Source organism: Oncorhynchus mykiss, chromosome 3 (genome assembly GCF_057628025.1).
Source record: "Oncorhynchus mykiss isolate SJ-2025 chromosome 3, ASM5762802v1, whole genome shotgun sequence".
NCBI lineage: Eukaryota > Metazoa > Chordata > Actinopteri > Salmoniformes > Salmonidae > Oncorhynchus > Oncorhynchus mykiss.
This window is the reverse complement of record NC_143024.1, coordinates 59,566,591-59,573,463: the sequence shown is the minus strand read 5'-3', so window position 1 is coordinate 59,573,463 and position 6,873 is coordinate 59,566,591. Positions and strand designations below refer to the sequence as shown.

Below are 6,873 nucleotides of genomic sequence, written 5' to 3'. Positions count from 1 at the left end.
CTCTGTGATTATGTAGTCTTTCAAGGTGTACCTTTTTTAATTTATCACAAGACAAAAACAGTGTTCACCCAGATTTAAAAAAAAGTGTTTGTGTAATCTTTTCACGTATTGTTTGATTATTTATGCATTTTGTTACATAATTGCAATGATCTAATGTACAAATACATAATCAAATACATAATCAGTGTATATAAACTGCCATCCATATATTTTCCCAGTTTTCCCACCACTGCATTCCACATTCATCCTCAGCATATACCTTTATTAGTTTACCACAATTACCCCCAAACCAGTTTATTTAGCCTACATGTGATGTGTTGCTCACTTGATTTATTTGCTTTTTCCCCCCAGACTCCTGAATTCAGCATTTTGTTGAAATGCAATATCAATCATAGATTGCTTCCAGGTTGAATAAAACAATACCTGCCAGATGCATAGTCTGGTATCTGTTTACAGTCATTTCTAGCAATGAATTAAGTTAATTAATCAGACAAAAGTTTGCATTGTTGGAGCTTTTAGCTGACGTCACTTTTGTGCCTTGAAGTGAAGCTGAACAAACCTTGAGAAGAGTCTCCTTCAATCTGCCGTATAGTAGTAGCCTAACTAACACACACACTCAATTACAGCCCAATTTCGTTCTTTATAATCTCCTGGCACTGTCCGCAAACAACGCAAATCTGGGGGAACATAACGCTATTCTTACATAGTAACTGACGCGAAGGAGGATACGTAAAGTGACGGAAATTAGGTGAGTTTTCTTATGTTTTGTAGTGGGAAGTTAGCTTACGTTATCGTTCATAACGACGTTCAGTTTGCAATTTCGCTAGAGATTTCAACGCTTGTTAGCTCGATTTCTGGCTAGCTTGCTAGCACCTAGTTCTATCGACGCTGTCCAGCAGCTTGCCCTTTATCATGTAACCTATCCTGAGTGGAGCAGGTTGCTACAAACTTGTCAAGAATGATAACTTGTAAATGTATCGACAATACCAGCACTCGGGTTTTTGTTACTTTAACTAGTTGCTAACTTAATGGCGAGATTCACGTATATTTCTATCACTTTTTTACGGCGTAGACTGAGTAGGTGACTGTCAGTGTCAGCTTGCTGGTTAGCTAGCGAATCTCGTCTTTGTGTCCGTCGCTGGTGCGGCTTGACTGACCTTTTTTAAAAAAAAATGTAAACGCGGAGTAAAACAAGCTATCATTGAATGTCTGTCACAGATAAATGCATTTGGTGTCGGCTAGGTTTTATAATCACTAAGAAGTGTATATTTGAAATGTTTTAAACGATGTTGCAGGCAAGTTATGTGGAAAGAGTGCGAATGCTGAGAAAAGGTATTTTCAGTGTGTATTGAGCTGAAGATGCCAAAGTCTGCTCTTCATTGAGTAAACCTAATTTAAGTCACATATTACATTATTTCGCTGTTGCTTATTTGTGTTGTATCTAATGTTCGGACAATATGTTTGGAGGTGTTCGTGGAAATCCCATCCGTGTCAGCCAGTCCACTGCTTGGGTCCGAAGCTCCTTCCTTACCTCTTATCTTTTTGTATGGCTTCGTATAAAGACAAGCAACTGCAGCCCAGCAGAGTTTATTAAATGTATCCCTTTGTTTATTACAACGTGCACCATTTGTCTGCCCTCTAAACAACAAGCCACTCGCCATCTTGGGCAATTTAATCCACCCACTCTTTTCATTTCAAAGATCCGGAATGCTTATTAATTAGACACCAAAAGTGATCAAATGTTTCACGAGGACGATACATGACGTCAACTGAAGTTGTGATAACATTTCATTCTGTCTAACTTTCTAAATGACTGAGGCTATTGGTTTCATGTGTCTAAGTATGTTTTTTTTCATGAAGAGAAGGTTTAAACAATGCAAAGGCACACTGGCCTAAAATGGCTTGTCATTTTGAAGGGTGACAGGTGGTGGGGTTGAGTATTCTCAATGTTTGACTTATTGGACGGATTTTCATTTTCAATATTAAGGGAAGGAAAACGTATCAGTTAAAATTCAGAATCTTTAATGTGATGTGTGTGTGTGTGTAAAGGTTGTGTGTGTAAAGGGTTGTTACTTTCAGAACGTATGCCATTTGATTGAATAGATTTCCTAGGCAGGCTAATGCGCTACAAATGTATGAGCAGTCCAGACATCATATACAGCATATTGTTCTGTATGTCACTCATAACATTTTGTCTTATTCACGCCACTGTCCGAAAATGAACCTGATATTGTACCAGCACTAGGCTATACTGGTCTTTGGCGCTGCCAATCTGTGGTTCATTCAGGGAATTCTTTGAATGCTGCCTACCCCCAAAATTGTGTTCTTCTGAGAGCAGAATGCCTCTGCTCTAAGTGCTAATTGCCCCACCTCCCATTTCTTTGTTTGGATATTCACTGCATAGCTTAAATGTAAAGGAGCAAATGTTTAGCCAAATATCCTGATGTGTGGTTTTTCTCTTATGGGAATGCCTTCCACTTCCCTATGATGCATCGACTTGACATCTGCATAATTTTGTTGACATGCTAGTAGGTAATCAACAGTGGAAATCAATGATGGGTTAATACATATTGTTGACATATATTTGACATTTGTATCTAAAAGCATAAGTGAGCAATAATTAAAGTTGACATTTTGGCCATACCCAGGTCTCCTTTAACACTCCAGAATGTTTCACCTGTAGATGCTACAAAGCGAACATTGGTGTCCTAGGAAGCTTTACCGCTTGCTCTGTGAGGAAAATAAAATATTCTGCTCGTTCCCTAAGAAAATGAAGAATAGGCATAGGTGATGTATAACCTGAGAAAACAAGTGTTAAATACAACAAGCCGCAGTCCTTGTCATGCGTTTTTGAATGTTTTAGTATCATTTCAACTAGACTGCATTCAGAACATGATTGTTTGTTAGGACCATTGATTCCACATGTTACATCGGTTTTTCCTTTGACACTGCTCTGCTTTTTCCACTGGTTCTACAGCGGAATTGATTGGCCTTTGTAAATAGTTAATTGATAGTCAATTAACTATTGCTCACAGTCTAAGTGAAACGGCAAACATTATTCCCCTTAAGGTCCATAATTTTAAATGGCTCAAGCAGCCATTCCAGCCAAGGAAGCAAAATAAATCAGATTACAGCCTTGATGTGTTATTCATGCCTCCAGTAACTGCCAATGAATCAACCAATAACCAGATACAACGCTGGAAGGTCACTGAATTTGCCTCATATTTATTCCGAGCTCATGTTCTCGAAAACAGTCTCAGAACGAGGGAACAATAATGCATCGCAACAAATCACCGGCTCCGGATGTGAGCTTTAGCATTAAGAAAAACAGCAGTGGAGCATTTGAATGTTTGGAATATCGTAGGGTCCTTCAAGGATGGAAAATCTCATCAGTAGCTCACGGTTGCTAAATTGCTTGAAACAGCACTTTTAAATGCTAAGTGCCCAATGGTGTGATTAATACAGTTTATTTTCAGCTCAATCATTATTTCCAGCTATTCATCCACTTGGGTACAGTCTAGCCTATTCCTTGCATGGAGTGTAATATGTAGCTTATTGTAAAAGTATGCTATTATGCACAACACATAAGTACATTCATGATTTAGCTTCAAAAGGTTAGTTAGTGTAACTGGTAGACTAATTTGCATATATGAGGTTTTTAACTTAGGCTAGGCTCAAGCAGACTAAACAGCACAATATAGCCTGTACCAGAATGTAAAACATTCAGAATTTGTTTAGGGTAAAAATCAAATCAAATTTTATTTGTCACATACACATGGTTAGCAGATGTTTAATGCGAGTGTAGCGAAATGCTTGTTTACATATTAGATGTCCTAATACTGATGACAATATTAGGCTGACTTAATCTACCCAAAAAATAAGATTCAATCTGAATTTCCAAGATAAAACTGAAGATCTGGGTTCGAATACTCATACAAACATACTGTATACTACATACTTAATGAGTACATACTATCAGTTCATTTTACTATACTGTAAACAAACTATATAATTTCAGTTGAGCGTACTAGAGCTTCGCCTGTCTACTGGAAGTTGATGCTGTTGCTATGCTAGCTTGTTAGCAAAACAAATGACTAGCTAAACATTTTACGATTTCAGGTGTGTTTGTAAATTCAATCTGCAGTGCCAGAGTGCGCTCTGGGCATTTGTAAATTCAGAGAGTTTCGCTCTTGGAGCGTTTAGAGCGAACACTAGACGCTCTGGCCGAAGAGCACGCCATGGTTGATCTAATTGTTCAACGGCAGTCAAGCCCCCAAGCTAACTGGCTAACGTTGGCTAGCTACTTCCAGACACAAATGAGTGAACACCTCCACTCTGACCATTTTACTTGCCTTAGCAGAGCTGGTTAGGCTGTTTTCATGTTATCCAGCATGTTGGTGACTGTAACTGTGCTGCTGGCAACAATTTTAGATTCTTTCTTTTACTGACGTTTACTGACACCGGCCATATTCAACGGTGCACGAGAGTGCTCTGAAATCGGAGTAGATAGCCAGAATTAACAATGTCCATTGAAACGCACAATAACTATACCACTTAGCTAAGAATTTTAATATTTATTTTTACCTTTTATTTAACTAGGCAAGTCAGTTAAGAACATTTGTATTTACAATGACGGCCTAGGAACAGTGGGTTGTTCTGGGGCAGAACGGCAGAGTTTTACCTTGGCAGCTCAAGGGTTCGATCTAGCAACCTTTTCAGTTAGTGTAGTCAATAAACGTTGGTTAGATAGCAGATAGTTAATATACTGCCTGGCACGTTTGATGTATTAGTATCCAACTTACGTTAGGTAACTAGCTAACATACCGGTACATACTGCTGTAATGCTACGCGGTTCATAAAGATAGCTGACAATTTGTTAGCTACGCTAACATAACGTGTAACTTATTTGAAAAGTAGATACTTTATTAAATTGCTCAACATTTTCTTAACATTTGTCATTAGTTTGTCAATTAATTTGTATCCGGTCTCATCGGACTTCGGCTGCATATTTTCCGCCATTTTCTTTCAATGTGAAAATGTTGTGAAGCCATGCCCATTTTCTGAAGAATTGCATTAGGGGCCCGAAAAGTATGGAAATGGTGTCATGTACTTCGTGTTTTGTTGAATTTAGTACGACATCCGGGAACATTTTGGCATACTAACTATGACCAATAAGCATACTATATACTCCATTCACGTCACGGTTAGTATGAGTTATCGAACACAGCTAAGGTTTTAATTTTTTCCAACTTGGTCTTCCGAACGGTCAAGATTAAAGAGTTTGTCACAAACGTGGGTAAATGTTTTATTTTGCTTACCTGAGTTAATAAAGCAATCTCTAGCCGTATTAGGCTAAATTAGGTTGTTGTGATTTAGTAGCTTCTCTCTGTGAATAGTCACCATTGCCATCTTGAGTGTGAGGCTATTAACAAGGCTGGGGGGGGGGGGGGGCAGCCTCTTTTCTATCTTTTGGTGGGATGTGAAAGGGGCCCAAGTGTGTTTTGGCTCTCCTCAAAGGATGAACTAAACCCATCAGTAATTATGGCAGCCGTCCTGATGGAGGACTGGCAATTGTGCGTTTTCACACCATTTCTTTCCCCTGTCCCTCCTGTTCGTACCCTTTTTCACAAGCTTGCACTCATTAATCAAAGACGCTGAACTCCTGCTGAGGGCTGAGAGGTTCATCAAATTGGCAGCCGGTTCACTGTAAAGAACAGCATGGCGAGGCTGTTAACACAGGCATAAATAAATCTAAGGTTGTCTTTGTATGCAAACCATGGAGGTTAATACTGTATAATTCAATGTCCTCTCTTTTTGTTTTCATAAATTATTTTATTTTATTAAGGCTTGATGTGAGTCCTTTTGTAGGTCAGGGTTGACGCATTCTGATTGGCTGATCCGGAGAAACATTAGGCAGGGTCATTTATTAGGAATATGTCAGGGACTGGGAGATTACACATTTTCCCTTCTGGTTTATTTTTCCGCTCCTGGAGATGGTTGTCATGTCTTAGCTGAAGCAGGGATGCTCCAATGATTGAAGTTCCCTGCTGTGATAATGAGCTCCATGTTTGAAATGCCAATAGTTAGGCCCGTTTTGTTTGGCTGCTTACTGCTATTTGCATCGTTAGCTGAAATTGCATGTACTGTAGTACACATTTAAACTGCTGGTATTTTGGAGGCCAGAGAGGGCTCTGGGATTTGGTGAATAGAATGTAGAGTACGTAGGATAGAAAAGTATATGTACAGCAATAGTTGAATAGGATGGCCTGGTTTAGAATACATATGAAATTAGTAAAACGGTATGTATTATTAAAGTGGCCAGTGTTCCATGTCTATGTACATAGGGCAGCAGCCTCTAAGGTGCAGGGTTGAGGAACCGGGTGGTAGCCGACTAGTGACAGTGACTATGTTCAGAGCAGGGTATTGAGTGGAGGCAGGGTAGTGATGGCTATTTAACAGTCTGATGGCTTTGAGGTGGAAGCTGTTTTTCAGTCTCGGTCCCAGCTTTGATGCACCTGTACTGACCTCGCCTTCTGGAAGATAGTGGGGTGAACAGGTCGTGGCTCGGATGGCTGAGGTCCTTGATAAGCTTTTTGGCCTCCCTGTGACATTGGGTGCTGTAGATGTCCTGGAGGGCAGGCAGTGTGCCCCCGGTGATGCATGGGCAGACCGCACCACCCTTTGGAGAGCCCTGCGGTTGCGGACGGCGCAGTTGTCATACCAGGCAGTGATACAGCTCGACAGGATGCTCTCAATGGTGATCTGTAAAAGTTTGTGAGGGTCTTAGGGGCCAAGCTGAATTTCTTCAGCCTCCTGAGGTTGAAGAGGCGCTGTTGCGCCGCCTTCACCACACTGTCTGTTTGGGTGAACCAT

At 40.2% G+C, this 6,873-nt stretch overlaps 1 protein-coding gene across 17 annotated transcripts in view; it reads left to right on the top strand.

Annotated features, from left to right (window-relative positions):
* Positions 1-404: 404 nt before the first annotated feature.
* Positions 405-6,873, top strand: part of LOC110520061 (bromodomain adjacent to zinc finger domain protein 2B) — a 98,634-nt gene continuing 92,165 nt past the window's right edge. For 10 of the 17 annotated variants that reach the window (XM_090229685.1, XM_090229683.1, XM_021597065.3 and 7 more), the window contains exon 1: positions 405-748. The gene's annotated coding sequence lies outside the window, so the exon portion shown is untranslated. The remainder of the gene's footprint in view (positions 749-6,873) is intronic. The other 7 variants (XM_090229682.1, XM_090229681.1, XM_090229679.1 and 4 more) reach the window with 3 other exon arrangements.